This window comes from Euprymna scolopes, chromosome 9, assembly GCF_053919585.1.
Source record: "Euprymna scolopes isolate OS-2025 chromosome 9, ASM5391958v1, whole genome shotgun sequence".
In the NCBI taxonomy this organism is placed as follows: domain Eukaryota; kingdom Metazoa; phylum Mollusca; class Cephalopoda; order Sepiida; family Sepiolidae; genus Euprymna; species Euprymna scolopes.
This window is the reverse complement of record NC_136490.1, coordinates 30,785,795-30,805,285: the sequence shown is the minus strand read 5'-3', so window position 1 is coordinate 30,805,285 and position 19,491 is coordinate 30,785,795. Positions and strand designations below refer to the sequence as shown.

Sequence of the window (19,491 nt, the reverse complement as noted above, 5' to 3'; positions counted from 1 at the left end):
ATGTGAACGATTCACACATGTCAGTCGGAAAACAGTTGACAAACATAAAAATCTGATGACTCTCGAGTACCATTTTTTAAATTTTGATTCCTTAGCAACCCTTTTTTTTTTTACACATAAAAACTAATTAAAAAGAGTTCCGTGTATGAATACCCTATATACTAAATTTCAAGTCTGTAGATTAAAATGAGTATATAGGTTGAGAAGTGTCCTCACATACTCATTCTCACTTTTATATATATATATAGAGAGAGAGAGAGAGAGAGATAGATAGATAGATAGATAGATAGATAGATAGATAGATAGATAGATAGATATAGCAGCCACTGATAGTGTAGTAGTTAGGAGCCTTGACTGTCGTACAGACGGTCGGGGTTCAATCCTGGCTTGAGGTAGTTGCCTGTCTAGCTGCACTGATGAGCCGTGAAACAGCGAAACAGTACCGTATGTGAATGACTATATATATATATATATATATATATATATATATATATATATATATATAATTTTCAAAATTTTAAAACTCTCAAATGGAGTGTTACCCTTGATGAAATGAACACTTTTCTACCACGTCAATCATGTAAGCTTTATTTCAATATAGTTCCCGATATAATAGTTCGTTTTTTTTTTTGTATTAAAGTACATTGGAGCCTGGTCATTTGCACCTTTGAAAGTTCTCCCTTAGAAAACATGACTTTTTTAAATCTCTAATTTTATAAGGTTTAAACTAAAAGTAACATGTATAAAATGATATTGATTTTAACACTATGAAAGCATAGTGTCAGTGATTTCTTCAATCCTCATGGATTGTGTTGCAATATTGGAGGCATAATAGCAGGGCATGATCACAGATATTTGGACGATTATATTTATAGCCAGGAATGATAAGAACGAACTAATCAAGTATCTTAATTACTGTATAAAATATACTGAATCTTTATAATTTTTTCAGTCATAACTTTTCGTTTTCACATGAGAAAAGCACTATGCTCTGTTGATCCTGACTGGATTATTTTATTAGTGGAAATTATTTACAATTCAAAGCTTTTCTCACTGGATTGATACTGCCAATTTAATATTAGATAAGTTCTGTTTCTCTACGATAGTTATTTCTTTTGCTATCCTTTTTTTTGTATTATTTTTCTAGTATAAGAATGACTCTTCACTCAGGAGATTATCTGTGGTCTATTTTAACAAAAACAGCTGTTCATCTCTCTTGTGGACACATAATAGATAGCTCACTGGATAGTGACGTCTAGTTCTAAAGACGATGATGGAAGGTTTCTGCGTCTTCTTCTCTTCTTTTTGCTGCAATAATGCAACAAAATAAAAGAATAAAACGGCAATAACATTGTTGCTCAATTGATGCTTTTCAAGGTTTTATTCTTTTTACACTAGAATAGCAAACAATGACAACTTAAAAAAAAAAACAGCATTCCAGCATTGTCAGCTCACAGGTCAAAACAGCAGATCTTTCTTCCTTGCTTTCCACATTTTATTTTGTCCATGAATTATTGACACCTCTAACCTTTGACCTTACATGAAAAATTCCGTCTTGTGTGAAGAACCAAATATAAAAATGATACAAACAAGTGAAACACGCATGGTCCCCCGTGAGTACACAGTCAACAAGGCATAAAAATGACTAAGTTCAGCATTTGTTCCTTTCCTCCCATTTAGCTTTAAAAGTCCCTAGGCGACGTCAAATTCTGGTGAAAATAAACAAACGGTGCAGTTTTAAGCCTTAACATATGTTCTGCACCATGCAAAAAAAAAAATGACTAAGTCTATCATTCCCCTCTTCTATTTAGCCCCAAAAGTCCCAAAAGTTATCGCGAAGTATAGCAAACAAAATTATATAAAAATCAGTTAGTTACAACTTTTCAGCACGTTTTATAAAAATCCAAGACATCAGTTTTTTATAATAAGCACAGAAATGTCAATTTTAGCCGTTTTAACCCAAAGGGCACCCCTATGGGGCAACCAGAGTTTTCCCAGAAAATCCATTCTTTTACTTTTTTACTCATATCATGTTTAATGTTTGTGCAAAATTTCAAAAAATTCCAAGGGTGTAGTTATTGAGAAAAGTGCAGACAGACGAACAGACAAGGGTGAATTTACAGGTCCCCCGACAAAAAGAGGGTGGACATGCAAAAAGGATGGCAAAAGAAATAATTATTGTCGAAAAATAAAATTATTCGATTGCGAATACTAAATGTTAATTGTCCTAAACAAAAATTGGCAACATCAATCCAGTCAGAGAAGCGTTTCCTAATTAAGAATGGTACTATTAATCCAGTTAATGTTAGCAGAGCCTAGTTCCTTTCCCATGTCAAGATGAAAAACTATGATTGAAAAATTCAAAGAGATTCCGTTTATTTTACACAGTAATTCTGATACCTGTAAGTTCTTTCTTATCACACCTGGCTATAAATATAGTCGTCCAAATGTTTGTGATCACACCTTGATATTATGCCAAAAATATTGCAACATATCATTTTGTTTACATCATTTTGCATACATATAAACATATTCTCCAAAAACCTTTAACTTTAATCATGCAATCTCTATTGTCACAAAATTTATTATTCAAGTAATATGTTTTTTGAATGCATCCATGTATTTCTAAGAGGTTCTTATTGTGTATCAAATATCTAGTATTCTAACTAGTTTAATCTAATTGTTATTTTTCGTTCATCATATATTGAATGCTCTTGGGAACATTTAAGGGAAGATGGGGAAAACAGTTGTCTGGCAAGGTCAGAAGGTTAGGTTTCAAACCGTGTGAACACGTGAAAGCGAAAATTGGAATCACATGAAACTTGTGACGTCATTGAGAAAGTTATCAAAAGATTTTATAAGTAGGGAACCCAACAGGTAATACGGTTGAACAGACGTATAAAAGAATGTTTTAATTAAGTAGCTTGTCTCTCTTCCCCCCCCTCTCTCTCTCTCTCTCTCTCTCTCTCTCTCTCTCTCTCTCTCTCTCTCTTGCACCATGCCATGACAACTACCAAGAAGAAATAAAAGAGCAATTTAATTTTGTTAGGATTGGTTTATTAAAATTAACAGTTACTGTTGCTATGCAACACGTTAACTATTGATCTATCTGTCGTGCTTAAGATTGGAATGATGGAAATATACGTTTAATTATAAAGAAATTTATTTTTTAGTATATATTCTAATAAATTTTTTTTCCTAATTGCCACAATTAATTAAGCTCAATAAGAATGAATCTACACTTTCGGAGCATATATATCGGAAGTAAACATACCAGAACAAAGATGCATTTACATACAATAAATGCCTTAACGAATCTTTCTTTCCCGACTGCTGGAAAACCGCTTCTGTGGTACCAGTCTTTAAGAATTCTGGTGAAATAACTGACCCACTAAATTATCGCCCCACTAGCCTCGTCCCGTTTTTCGCCAAAATATATGAGTCCTTAGTTAATCAAGCCCTAGTCCAACACCTAACAGCTGCTAAACTCCTGACCGACAAACAGTATGGATTCAGGCAAGCCTGTTCAACAGCAGATATCTTAACTGTAGTCTCTGAATGTATATACCGTTCACTGGACAAAACAGGGGAGGGTAGAGCGGTAGCCCTTGATATATCTAAGGTTTTTGACAGGGTACAGCGCGATGGGCTTCTAAGGAAAATCAGATCATATGGTATCACTGGAAGAATACATAATGTAATTAAATCCTTCTTAAGTAAGAGAAAAATCCAGGTTGTCCTCGATCGTACATCTAAACAATGATATAAATGTGGGTGTACCTCAAGGGTACATCCTTGGACCACTATTATTCCTAATATTCGTAAATAACCTCCCTGATAAAATTGTCTCTGAGATGGGTATATTTGCCGATGACACCACTCTCTATAACAAGCATGAGGAGAAAACAAATGAACACATGTCTAAGGAAATGGCAAAAACACTAGAGGATGACCTCCAATCTATAGTGGAATGGGGACAAAAATGGATGGTCACATTCAATGCTGTCAAGACTAAACTTGTTTCCTTCAATAATTACAAGAAACCTTCTCTACCACCAATAGCAATGGCCAAGAACACATTGCCTGCAAGTACTTCTTTAAACTCCTCGGCCAGCGTTTACAGGGAACATGAACTGGAATATATACATTGAGAGCATTTCCAAGGCTGCTGCAAAGAAGGTGGGCTCTCCCTACCGTGCTAGAAAATTACTTAGCCTGAAAGTATCCTATACCTCTATAAGGCCACCATTCGCCCATGTATGGAGTACTGTTGTCACATTTGGGCTGGTGCATCTGCTGCTTGTCTCTCATCCTGGACATGGTTTAAAAGAGAGTCACCAACCTGATAGGTCCTGAACTGTCATCTAGGTTTCAGCCTCTGTCCCATCGACGAAATGTTGCATCCCGCTGCCTGTTCTACAAATACTTTAATAGTGAATGCTCTGACGAACTACAAGCACTTGTACCTCCTCGATGTGACTACCCCCAACAAACCCGACAAGCAACTAAGTCCACCCCTTTACAGTAGAGATCCCTAGGTGTAAGAAAGCCTTTTACTCCAATAGTTTCTTCCCCAGAACTGCAAGTCTTTGGAACTCCCTTCCGGGATTCTGTTTTCCCAACTGTACTGATATGCAGAAGTTCAAGTGCAATGTGAACAAACATCTTTTTACTCATCTCCCTTCATAATGCCCTGCAAATTATGTCCCCGATAGTAGCCCCCTACTTCAAAGTGGCACTGTGCCTTGTTTAGGGTGAAAATTGAAAAAAAAGCAAAAAAAAACACTCGCTTTATTTTATTAGTAGTATAATCACACTATTAATAAAATGACTGTGATGTAAATGGTTTGGTATGCTTACTTCCAACATATATATATATATATATATATATATATATATATATATATATTGGAAGTATATATATATATATATATATATATATATATATATATACGCGTGAACAAAAAAATGGGCCAAACAAATTTTATACATTTTATTGCACTAAAAGCTATATTGAACAAAGAACAATTGAACAAGGAAACTTAAACGAGACTAATCACACAGAACAAGATATTTACGTTAATAAATGCTTAGGATGGAATCGCATTCCCTTTTGATTTCTTTAAAATGATCTGTGAAAGCGAATGGAATCTCTTCTTCACAGTGTTCCATTTTGGTTGAGAGCATGTCTAAAAGGATGATCAATCCTTTTAGACATGCTCTCAAAAAAATTTAACCGCAGGCACCCTTACAGTGGGTATCCATAGTCTGTTAAGACTGAAGGAAGCCATATATATATATATATATATATATATATATATATATATATATATATATATATATATATATATATATATATACATACATACAAAGGATAAATGACTTTTCCCATTAATGTTGTTTTGTTGCTTTAGTTTAGTATGCATTTATTCTGTTCAATGTATGCAAGACCTTTTTATCAAAAACAAACAAGTCATCAAATAATTATATACCCATTTTCTATTTTGCCACTTAATCAAAAATTAATATTAAAATATGCGTGAACATGTTTGGTTAAACTTTATTAAAAGCCATTAGCATACTCTCTTCTTCCAAGCGTTCATTTTGTTTGGCCTTTTGTTTAGGAAAAAAAAATTATATTTTCAGATTTTCTTTTTTCTTTATTTTCTGTTGTCCTTTCTGTTTTCTCAATATATTTTTGGTGGATGTCAGCGGAGTTGGAGAAATGATCTTTTATTATGCAAATTAGTTAGTCTAGAATTGTATTTTCTCATTGTTTTATTTTATTTATTTATTTTTGTTTTGCTGCTCTGTCCAATACAAAATGAAAAATACATTTTCGGAAATTGTCACAAGATTTTCAAAGTAACGGATTTATTTGTCCGTTCGTTTGTTGCTTTGCTTGTTTGCTATTTGTTCTTTGCTTGTATTGTTTGCGCCAATCAGAACTTTGGAACTGACAAATTTTTTTAAGATTAAATTCAATTGGCTGCACCAGTTTGCATCTAAAAAGCACAAAATATTGTTGAAACATGGTTGCGTAAACTGGCGGCTTATGCATGTGTGTGTGCTTCTGTTGATATTGCTTAACAAACATCGATGTATGTATATTGTGTGTGAGGCGAAATATCCGAGAATCCGTATAAACGAAGGCTTAAAAGTATTTGTTCCCTTTGTTTGGATTTGAAACCGACGATAACGATGTTTTTCTGATCTTTGGTTATACGCGCGTGCGCACACACACATATATGTATGCACAAATTATATATATATATATATATATATATATATATATATATATATATTGAGTGGGATCACTAACAATTGTTATGTTTTTATATACTTGCTTTATTATTTGATATTTTAATTTTTACAATTATTGAAATAAGTTTAACGCGTTTCGAGCGATTTTTTACGATGTTTTTTATGTCCTCTTCAAAAATTTTGTGGAAAGAGATGATTTGGAAGAGCCATTTGGGTAATAAATGGTCTTCCTAAGAAGTGGAAGTGAAATGTAGAATATATTCCAGTGGGGAACTGACAAAATTTTTGAAGATGAAATTCTATTGATTGCACCAGTTTGCACATGAAATTCACAAAATATCGTTGAACCAAGTTTGGATAGGCCGGCAACACATCTGTAGATTTTATGAAACATAAATATCTCATATATATATATATATATATATATATATATATATATATATATATATATATATATATATATACTCGGGTTTTTTTATATTCAAAAGTAATGGACTAATGAATTCAACGAGGTTGTTAGATAGTGCTCAATAAAAAGAGCTGATAATACTTGTTTATTGTTATATAAACATGCTCACATCCCGCTGCTACAAATAGCCACTTGTTTCAATCAAACAACAGATATCATCAGGCAGCGACTTGACTATTCAAAAGTTCAATGAATAATGGATTTTTATTTTAGGTATGAACTCTTTAGAAGTTGGAGTTAAAAAACTTAAAACACAGGACTTTAATTAAATAAAAAAGTAAAAAGGGGGAGGCAATTTAAATAAAGTTAAAAGATTACAATGGGGAGGGAGTGATTGAGAAGAGAAAAAAAGGAATAGAGACAGAAATAGAGAAAGAAAATAGAAAGAAAACAAAATAGAGAGAAAAAGAAGAGAGAAAATATATATATATATATATATATACACACACATATATATATATATATATATATATATATATATATATATATATATATGATATGGAGAAGAAAAGAAAAAAGATATAAATGGTTATAATAAAGAGAATAAGAACTAGAAGGAAAAGGAAAGAATAATGAGATCTAGTTAAATAGAGAAAGAGAGAAAGTAAGAATTTGACAGTGTATAGAAAAAGAAAAAGAAAGAGAAAAAGATCTGCGTGTCAACCAATTTATGAACAATTATACAATTCAGTAATGAAACATATTATTACAAATACAAACAGAAGATACAATCCAAGCGTCAGAAATGAACGTGTCAAAAAAGGCAGTGAATGTATTCAGATAGCATATTTATCCTCTTACATACGTCCACGAGTAAAATCAACGCAATTCAAACATACGTCTACCATTAATTAGGCCCTTTATGTTAAATGATATAAGTTTAAAGTTTTCGCGTTTTTATTAGATAAATATATGAATAAAAGAAGAAAATAATGATAAAACAATATTAAAATTATTATTAATAACAATAAACATAATAGTAATGATAATTATAATAATAATAATAATAATAATAATAATAAAAACAGAATAAAATTCATATTTATTATCTTTTTAATATGACATATTTAGCCATAAGAGGGGATTAAATAAATTAAATAGGTCCAATAATTATAAATAAAAAACTACTAATATTTATGTATATAAAAAGAATACAATACAAATATATATATATATATATACACACACACACATATATATATCTAAATATACACACACATACACACACACATATATATATATACATATATATATATATATATACATATACATGCACATAAGTAAAGGTGTAACTATACTATTAAGTTGGAAGTTTAAGCTATTTAAGTATAGATATAAAGTCATATTAAATCACAAAATAATACATTCAAGACCAGATTACTAATAACACAGATACAAGTACACTTACCTATAAATATATAAATATATTCAGGCAAAAGAAGTAATTAAATCAACGAAATACTCAAAAATAGCGACGCACAGGTAGATAGTACCCAAATTAAAAATAATAAGATACATATGTATATACTCACAGAGCACCAACCGACATACAAATAAGCATATATATATATATATATATATATATATATATATATATATATATATATATATATAATCTTATGTATACACATACATACAAAAAATACACAAATATATTCACACAATCATATACTAATAAACAACAACGCACACACACACATATATATACTCACACATGAATATGTATAATTTACATAAATTATATATATAGAAATACATAAGAATACAAATAATTTGGCAAGAGTACAGATAGATGCATACACACATAGAAACATACAAATGGATTGAATAAACATGGGAGGGTATACCAAATAATATAGAAATATATAGATCTAAGTACACACGGTCATAAAATAAATACATAGACACATACATATACACATAGACACACAGGTATATAAGATAGGAGAAGTAAATCAGGAGAGGAGAAAGTATATTAATAGTATTTTAATAAATTATAGAAATCAATGACAATTTTTAATTTATTTAAATTTTATATCTAAACTAAATTACTTAAAAGATGGGTTTTATAATGTTTGCAATTAATTGAATTTTCGTGCTTCTTATTTAATAATTTATCTCTTTCTCTAAAAGTAAGTATAAATAATTTCTCATAAAGACATAGGTAGCAAGGCGAGTTTAAAGATGAACAGGTTTTCGCTTTCTTTAAAATTTTCCAATTTACTATTGGGGAGTAACCTTGCTCTACTAGTTCATTGTAATATTTAGACAAGGAAGTTCTATTTTTGTACTCATTATTTTCAAAAGAGCACTTGTGACCGGTAAATCTTTCTTTAAAATTGTTATTTGTCATTCCTATGTAATATTTTTTTTCATTCGGATTTTCCTTAGTAGAAATAGTTGCTTGGTACACTACAGAAGTAATTTGACAATTTCCTTTAAGAGGGCATTTTGATTTAATTCTACAGTTACAACTTTCGGTAGCAATGGGTGTGCTATTTTTGTTTAATATTTTGTTATGATGTTTTTTAATTATTTTTTCAAGGTTTTCATTACAGCTATAACTAAGTTTTATTGTATTTTTATTGAAAATTTTATGTAGTATGTTATTAATAGGGAAGTGCTTTTTAATTAAGTTTAAGAATTTCATTCCTAGATTTGTTTTAAGTTTCAGATTAAAAGGGGGATTGTACCACAGGATTTTTCTCTTACGGTTTCTATTTGTGTTTGGGTGTGTTGGTTCTATGAACTCAATTTGGGTGTTTTTGTATCCACTATCCTTAAGGGCCCTGTTATAGAAATATTTATGTTTATTAAATGTTTCAAGATTGGAAGAATTGTCACTGATTCTTTTACTAATGGATTTGGGGATATGCCTAATGATAGATTTTGGGTGATTTGATAGGGGGTGTACATAAATTGGGTTTGAGTTTTCCTTCCTATATGGTTGGTAGATGCCTTTCCTTAAATCAAAGTTCACATCCAAAAAATTTACAGTTTTAACATCTGATATAATATCCACTTTTAATTTAATTCTACGGAATTCATTTAAGATAATCTTTTTGGTTCTTTCACATTTAGGGCCATTGGATTCCTTGATGATCATCAATCCATCATCACGATACAAGCCTATATCCATGACATTGATGTCTTTGGTTAAGTTGTATAGTATGAATAGACCTACTAAGTCTGTCATTTTAGCCGAATCCAAAGACCCCATGGAAATGTCAAACAGGTCATTTTGATCTTTTTTCAACCATTGATCATTTCCACTAATTAATGTAGTATTTCTACATGTCCGTATAATTTCAATTTCAGTGTCTTTTATATCAGACAGGAGTTTAGCAAACTCCATCACCTCTTCGAATAGTTCCTTAGATATGGAGGGATAGTAATTCACAATATCGAATTGTAAGAAAGTACAATTCTTTTTATTATGTATATTGGAAAACCATTTAATGGTATCCGCTGTGTTAATCCATAGATTTAGTTTATATGTTGATTTAATTTGATAGTTAACTCTTTCTAGTATATTTTTACTTAATTTACCAATTTCGGGTTTCGTAGGATTAATTAACCTAGTTGTAGGTTTATTTTCAAAATTTATCTTATGGTCTTTAAGCAAAATATATGACTGTTTTTCTTGTAAAATTCCCACTCTATTACTAATTTTAAGTCTGTCAGTTATTTCTTTACTATCCTTGTCAATTTTTTTGCAAATATCTATATTTGATTTTTTGTAATTTTTTGTAATATTTTCTTTAATAAGCTTGTTATATTCATGTGTAGTTAGTTTGTAGAAATTTTGCGTCTTATCTGCTTTAACATAAAGGTAATCCGAGGTGTTGATTTTCTTAATGGTAAAATCCAACTGTTTTTGAAAATGATTCTTTTTCCTATGGAAAGACAGGCCTCTAATAAGATCCATAATGTCTGCTTCAAAAGCATCCAATTGGTCGATATGTGGTGCCGAATCTCGATTTTTGAAACCATGGTAATCCTTATTCTTGTTGTCATTTGAATTTCTCAGGAAGAAAAAAGCTTTCCACTTCATTCTCCTAAGTAGCTCCTCAGTTTTTAGAAGGAGGGTCATCTGGTAATTCCGATTGGTGGTGGTAGGAATATTTTTCAGGGATGTTTGGAAGTTAATTTTCTCCATGTTTAGGTAAAAACAAATCCAGCGTATAATAGTGCTCAACAGTAATAGAGCGACGATACTCGGGTTTTTTTTATATTCAAAAGTAATGGACTAATGAATTCAACGAGGTTGTTAGATAGTGCTCAATAAAAAGAGCTGATAATACTTGTTTATTGTTATATAAACATGCTCACATCCCGCTGCTACAAATAGCCACTTGTTTCAATCAAACAACAAATATCATCAGACAAAATATGTGATTACACCGACCGTATCTTGCTCAATACATGCATATACTTAACATAATCTTTCCAATTTCCGATTCATACATAATAAATGCTCCCTCGTCAATGTCCGTCCATTATGATAGACTGAATAATTCTCATATTCAGAATTCAATTCTTCGATTTATAAATGAACGCTTACTACCATTAAAATATGGCGTCACTTAGAGACATATTAATGCGCCCAGCGTCAAGTTCATTAAATCCATAGGTCAGTATAGTCATGTAAGATTGAAAAATACAAGATAGATAAAACTGTTAAACGAACGTTAAATATCCAGTTTACTTGCTTTATTTTACAAAGTTTAAAACGCGCTAGACAGTATAAGAATCTCCTTCGTCCTCGTCGACGACGCCTTCGTCAACACAATTAAATAACTACACAGCTCTTGCGATCGATTTTTATAATATTAAACACACAACGTGTACATTGGTGCTGTTTCGAGCCAACGCATTACATATATATTTATATATTGAAGAGTTTATCTCTCAAATATTTGTGTCTATTATATTAAGATTATTCCTAACAAAATAACAAACAAACATAAAAAATAAATATAATTTACAAAAAAAAAAAAAAAAAATTACGGAAGTTTATTTGTTAATTATCTTATCTTTGTTTTGCGATTTTACGACACTTATAGGATTTCCGATATCATGATAATGAATTTCGCATATGAAATTGCCGCCGACAAATAGTTTATACGTTTTAACGTTATGCTTTCCGATGGCCACCCAAACAACCCACGTGCGCGCGTTGTTTGGCTTATGTCCCGACTATTTGTCAGCGACAATTTTACATGTGTTATTCGTTTACAGATTAGCCGAAAAACTTTAAATGTCATCAGATTAAGGGGAATGTGAAACACGGTGAAAACTAATTTAACTTTTTTTTAACCTTGAACATTAGTTTTTGTAATGCTGTATAGACATTACGGCTATATTGAAGATGTTACGTCTGGACTAATTTGAAGAAGTTAGCTCCCAAATATTTGCGTGTTTTATTATGATTATGACGAAAAAAAATTGCGAAAGTTTATTGAATGAAAATAAAAGTGAATGTGAAAGGCTGTGGGAAGCAACCAATTTAACTTTTTATCTCTATTAATGGTATATAAAGAAGCCGGCTATATTGAGGATGTTAACTTTGGACTAATTTGAAGAAGTTAGCTCACAAATATTTGCGTTTTCTTTTTATTATAATACCGAGATAAAAATTACGGAATTTTATTTCACGATTTAAAACTGTCTTAATTTTTGCTTGCAATTTTACTTCCACAACATATTTCTTTGATTAAAATTCCTTAATTATTATTTTTTTTTTTTCGGAAAAAAAATCGTAATAAAAAAGACGCGATTATTTGGAAGCTAAACTTTTCAATATATGAATATATATGAAATGGGTCGGTTTGAAACATTATAGTTCATACTTGTATTTTCATTACACATTACCGGCGGACGGTAATTACTGCTACCTAATAGGTCACACTACCCTACTTTTATTTGACACGTTAGTTAAAAGCACAGATTAATCACAGCAGATAATCAAATAACCATGTTAAGAATGGGGTTGTAGATACTAATGTTGTTAGTTCGGCACGGTACATTCATTTCGGCCACGAACGCCAGTGTCCGCTAGTTTACTGAGCTGGTAGTGGCTGCCACTAAAAGCCGTAGTTTAATTGTTTTGTTTTTTTTGTTTTTTTTTACAAGTGGAGTGGGGGCATACTTACACCGGGCAAAGCCGGTACACTTTGTCCTGATAGTTTATTATAAGCAGAAATACGTACGTCTTAAACGTAATATTAAATTCCTTTAAAACAAAAATGAAGAAGAAAAAAGGAAAGAAACTGAGATATGTATGCGAGTGTTTTTTTTTTTTTTTTCTAAACAGTTCACTTCTTGTAAGTAAAAAAAAGCAAAAACAAACTCGAGTTAAGATCGATCCTAAAATTTAAAGACAGTGAGTCAAATACGATAACCATTAAGCCAGTTTGACACGATGTTGAAAAGATATTTTCAAACTTACTTATTCTTAACATAAGTAATCTGTCATGTGGACGATTTACGCATATGTATTCGTGAAACAGTTAAAAATTCGACGACTCCTACATCCCAATTTTTTAATTTTTAACCAATTAGCAGCTTTTTTTTCCGGATGAAAACCGATTAAAACGTTTTATACATGTTTGAATACGCGATATTATATACCAAATTTCAAGTCGGTCGATACAAAATTCGTTGAGTATATAGATTGAGAAGTATTCACACACATTCTCACTTTTATAGAAAGACTAGCGAGGGGTACCCGACGTTGCCCGGGTGTTTGGGGGGGGGGGGGTAAAAAAAGTAAGTATGAGGGTCGAACCCGAACCGTTGAGGCAAAGTTGTAAATTAAAGTGTGAAAAAAAAAAAAAAAAAACGTGCGACGTTAACCACTGCCCCTACGCGACATGCTTACGGAAACACGTTTGAATTTATTTAATTACTTGGATTTAGCAGGTGCTCGTTTTAATGAGTTAATGAGGTCAAGTTTGACTGCGGGATGGTATTTACTGCTGAACGCTTTTTGTTTTTCCCCCAAGATGTTATAGGAAAAAGACTAACCCACATGCTGCGAGCGACAAATATTGAATATTTATCTTCCCGAAATCGAGCAAATCAAATAGACAGGCGAGCTTCGTTGTTAACTGTGAGATATTATGATTTATATGTGATATAAAAAGTTTTAAAAAGTTGTGAACCGACCGACCGCTTCTCTGAAAGAAGCCTTTTGTAGACACACAGAAAAAGCGAACACACATACATACATTTTCGCTTTTATATTTATAGATTATATAAAAAAAAGAGTTATTGTTTTATTTGACGCTTTATTCTTCATTTTTACATTTATGTCAATCAAAAAGTTTACGTTTTTGATGAAGAAACAACTCCGTTTTTGTTTTTGTTTTTTCAAGTTACTAAAAAAATCGGTACTTATTCATATTGGCAGCTATAGCCATTAACAAAAACGAAAAAAAAAAAATTATTTTGTATATACTTGTCACGGAATGAAAGTTGTATATTCCAAAAATCACAAAAATTGATCAAGTTTTTTTTTATTTACGAAAAACAATTTTTTTTTTTTTTGCCGACAAGTGACAGACGAGGCCATATTTCTCTTGAGAACATAAGGGGATATAATCAGTGATTATTTTTTGAGTTTCCACGTGATTGTCTGCCTTTGTCCACGGATTCGTTGATTTCATTTTTTCACCGGCAACAGTTAAATTTGATTTTCTTGAAAAAATAAAAATAAAAATAAATAAATACTTGATCAAATTACATGAGTTTGGGGATTTTTCATCTTCGTCCCGTGACTGATACGTTACATCATACAGACATTTCTGTATTTTCTTTAATTTTAAATGCCGCCATGAGTGCCAATCTAAATAAGCACTGAACACTGTTATAAACATATCCTTTGAAAGCATTTTACTTTTTGCCTTTGAACTGATTGCTAAAAGATTAAAAAAAAAGAAAGGATTTTAAAATGTTAAAATATTAAAATTTAAAAAGCTATGTATTATAGAAAATACATAGATAAATAAGATATGTAAAAAAAAAAGACCGGATTCTTTTATCGATTTATATTCAAAATGCAATTTCAATGAGTTATTTTCTTTGCAACTGATGTCTACAAATACATTTCAGGATGTCTAATAATGTCTCTATGTATGTCTCTCGCCATTTTTTTTTTTTTTTTCACTCAAAGGCCAGACAAACGTATCTGACGAACTGTATTTGGTGACCCAGGCTTTAAACTATTATCTAGACAACAGAAGTTGATAAGGGAATCAAATGTGTCCAAACGTATTAAGAAACGAAGATAATTGCCCATTGTGATTTAGTCAAGCGTATCTAATGACGGCAATCAATAATCAAACAACTATAGCCTATTACGTTTTGTCTTTTTACAACTCGAATCTACTAATGTTTTCCGGCGAGTTATAATAGCTTTTCTATCCGTGTCTCCTGTTTTCTGTTAAACTCATAGACTGAACAAAAGCATCTGGTGTGAAGCATTTAGCCTGCAGGTCATATTTTAATAACACAGCAAACAAGTTAATGCAATAACATTTGATCACAGAAAAAAACTGTTACGGATTAAAGAAACAACATTGAGTCTGGCCATATGGGTAACCATCTTGAAATACTAAACCCTGATGGGCACCCATTTTGGAAAACTAAACCCAGATGGGTAACCATTTTGGAATACTAAACCCTGTTTTTGGGAGTACAGTGAAATCTTGCAAAAGCAACAAGGCCGATAGCCATTAGTCGCGTGCTCTCGTGTAATGAATGAATGCGTGAATGTAGGATTGCTATGGAATTCTTAAAGATAAACTAAAATTACCGAAAAATGGGCTGAAATGACTTAAATAAATAAAAAGTAAACGACTTAGAATAACTTTAATGAACTTAAGGATGAATTGAATGCTTAAAAAATAACTGGAATCCTTCAAAAACAACTTGAATGATCTGGTGAATTACTTGAATGGCTTTGAGACTGACTGGTTGTAAAGTGGGTGATCATTTTACATTAAATTAATACAGAAAAGTGATCCCCCACTTTATATCACAATAAGTACAGCATGTAGTAAGAACAGATACTACATTTTGATCTTGGCCAAAAGGCCAAGAAAAGGGTATTTATTTGCTCCTCCACCGAGCAAATTAGGCACAAGGCCGATTTTTAATATGAGGAGTGAAGGGGAAATGGGGACCAACTCCCCGGGGAGTAGGGGAGCTGAATAGTGACAATTGGTATGAAGGGTTGGTATTTATTTGCTCCCCCACCGAGCAAATTAGGCACAAGGCCGATTTTTAAAGTGAGGGGAAATGGGGACCAGCTCCCCGGGGAGTATGGGAGCTGGATAGTGACAATTGGTATGAAGGGTTTCCCCTACATTGACCAAGGTCTTATATGTGGGGGGAAACCCCACATATACTCTTTGCTTGCAGTATCTGCCGGAACAGATGGCATTTATTTGCTCCCCCACCAAGCAAATTAGGCACAAGGCCGATTTTTAATGTGAGGAGTGAAGGGAGGGGGAAGGGAAAAAGGGGACCAGCTCCCGAGAGGTGGGAAATGGGAGCTGGTTAAAGGTCAGGCATGTGGGGTTGCCCCCACATCTGGTCTTTGCTAGTCATAGCTAGTCATAGCTTGCAGTATCTGCCGAAACAGATGGTATTTATTTGCTCCCCCACCGAGCAAATTAGGCACAAGGCCAATTTTTAATGTGAGGAATGAAGGGAGGGGGAAGGGAAAAGGGGACCAGCTCCCGAGAGGTGGGAAATGGGAGCTGGTTAAAGGTCAGGCATGTGGGGTTGCCCCCACATCTGGTCTTTGCTAGTCATAGCTAGTCATAGCTTGCAGTATCTGGCGGAACAGATACTACACTTTGAGATATTAAATCTTTTATTCATGTTAAAAAATACAGTCAAAATTAACGATGAACAAAAAACTTAGGCACATGGCCAACTCAAAAGGGGGGATTTTGGGGGTCGTTGGTCATCCTTGTCACTCCAGAACTAAACAAAGTCAAAAGTTTCTCCCAGCTAGTATCTTCTTTCACCATAATACCGCATTCACCCTTTCATATTGGGGGACGTCCTAGTAACTCCCAATTTTTAAAACATTTTTTATTGACGTGTAAAAACAAAAAAGATAACAATAAAATGGTACAATAATTCATTTGTGTCGAGGGCGGGGGAAGAAAAAACAAAAGGTGATTAGTAGGACCCTCCCAACCCCGTCTAGTTGATAGACTGCCCGTTCCACTAGGTTTGTAAAAGGAACCTCGCTTTTGCGGGTCAGTCTCTAGGTGGGGATGCCCTCTAGATGGGGGTGAATGGAGAAAAGAAAATTTTTGTGGGTAAGGGATGGAGGTTAGTTTGTATTTCTTTTTCTCCAAGATGGGTAAAATTTAGAGGAAGGGGTGAAAACAAAAATTGCAGGTAAGAGGGGATGGGGATCTTGGAGGCTTCCTAATCGGGGAGGGATGGAACACACACTCAGCTAGCTGAGAGACTACTTGTTTAATTTTACTTTACAGAACTGCGCGTTCCACACCTAGGCAGGGAACACGTATTCAAATTTGGCTCCTCTTCGTACACACAGACTTGCCACATGTATCCATCTTCTGTCAAATGCCGCGCGATGCAGCCTTCTTCTATCACATCTGATCTTCACCCGTAGTTGGTGTTTAAAGAACGCGATCAGATCTTGATCAGAAAAAGACAACACCCCCCGGCAACCTTGCAGACGCGACGTCCAAATCACCATTCTCGCCACGGCCAGGATCGTAACGTAGACCATTTGTCTTTCCCGGTCCCACGGCGGCCTCACGTTGTCCACAACATTGGATACAGTAATTGGGCGAGGATGCTCAGGATCGATGCGAGCCGTCACTCTGCTGACATACGACCAGTACTGGCGGAGTTCGCAGCAATCGAAGAAAGCGTGATCCGTAGTTTCTACGGCCGTTGTCCCACAACGGGGACAATCAGGCGACTCCAAAAACCCGGAACTGCATTGTATGTTGTTGAGTGGAAGTGCATTTCGGGCCAATCGCCAGGTCAGAGAGAACTCCGAATTGTTCAGATGACTCGAACCTGGCGCCCAGCTCCACGCGGAGCGGATCTCACTCTGCTGCCACCCCAAACGCGCACATAGCGGGTCGTCAGCGGCCCCCCTCACTAGATCCCTGTGGATTTCCCTACGGGTAGCAGTCACAAGGTCACTGGACCTTGGTAGTCGTTTTAGCGCGGCTCAGCACTCTTTCATGTAGGCAGATTCTCCCCGCGGCCTGCGACGGCTCTCGATGGAAGGGTCGAGAATGAGGTCGGGGAAGGCGGCAGTAACCACGGGGTGCCACGGTTGGTCATCCTGCATATAGTGGCTCAGGAAGGCCAGCCTCTCAGCATCTCGATGACACTTCAAGTCCGGCATTCCCAAGCCTCCCTCACACGGACGTTGAATACAGACCTGTCTACTCACCCAGTGTCTTCCTCTGTCCCAAAGGAGCGAGGACAAGAGTTCGACAAGAACTTTTAGGTGTTGTGCAGGCAGGGGAAGTACGGCCAGTCGGTAAAGGATGAGAGGAAAGACGTAAGTGGCGCACGCCTCAGCTCTACCCTTTAAGGAAAGTTTCCTAGGAAGCCACGAATTGACTGCAGCCTCCACCTTTGACCGTACCTCCAACCAATTCTTGTCAAGCTGGAGACCCGGTCCGAACCACATGCCGAGGATCCGGACCGGGCCATCTGTCCAGCTGAAGGGCGCAGGGAGGTTTGCGTTGCCACTCCATGCGCCCAACCGCAGTCCTACCGACTTGTTGCGGTTTATCTTGGCCCCCGTGATTCTTTCGTACTGTGTGAGTGCCTCCGACACGACCTCAATGTCTCTGAAGCCCAACACGAAGATCGTGACATCATCGGCGAACGCGGATACCTTGGCAGCTGAGCCGCAGGCAGAGCCATTCCGCGCAGGGCCGAATTTGCCTCCCCATGTCTCAGCTTGCGGAGAAGAGGCTCCAAAGCCAGGACATAAAGCAGGGGCGACAGTGGACAACCCTGACGAACCGACCGAGAGATAACAAAGGGTTTCGAGCGCTTTCCGTTGACTTGCATGACAGCCATGGGCTGTCGATACATTATGGAGATCCACTTGCAAAAGTCCGGTTTAAAACCGGCGGCCTCTAAGACAGATGCCAGGAAACGATGGTCGACCCTATCGAAAGCTTTGGACTGATCTAAGTTGATCAGTGCGGCTTCCGTGTCGTCATCTATTCCCCCCTCTAGGATCGTGCGGATCAGGTGCAAGTTGTTCTGAATCGATCTCCCCTTCACAGCGTAGTTCTGTTCCGGTTCAACCAACTCGTCGATAACAACCTGCAGCCGATTCGACAGGACCTTGGCCAAAATCTTCAACTCTGTGTTTAGCAGAGTTATGGGCCTGTAGTCGTCTAACTCTTCCCCTCCATGCCCGTCACCTTTCTTCAGCAATGTGATCACTCCCTTGGTCACCTGTCCTGGGATGGATCCCTGAACAAACCAATGGTTGAACATATCCGTCAGAAGAGGCAGAAACATGGGCAACAGCCTCAAGTACAGTTTGTATGGCAGACCATCAAGTCCTGGCGATCTGTCACAGCTTACCTGCTTCAGCGCAGTAAAGACCTCCCGCTCCATCACCCGGCCCTCACAACCAGCCGCTCTAGCCGCCTCGAGGCGGGGAGAGTCGGCCAAATAGTCGCTAAACTCAAGGACCGGAAGATCGGGCTGCTGTGTAA

The 19,491-nt window shown here is 35.0% G+C and overlaps 1 pseudogene; it reads right to left on the bottom strand.

The window, feature by feature from the left end:
- Positions 1 to 15,718: 15,718 nt before the first annotated feature.
- Positions 15,719 to 15,845, bottom strand: LOC145285293 (U2 spliceosomal RNA; annotated as a pseudogene).
- Between the last annotated feature and the right edge of the window lie 3,646 nt (positions 15,846 to 19,491).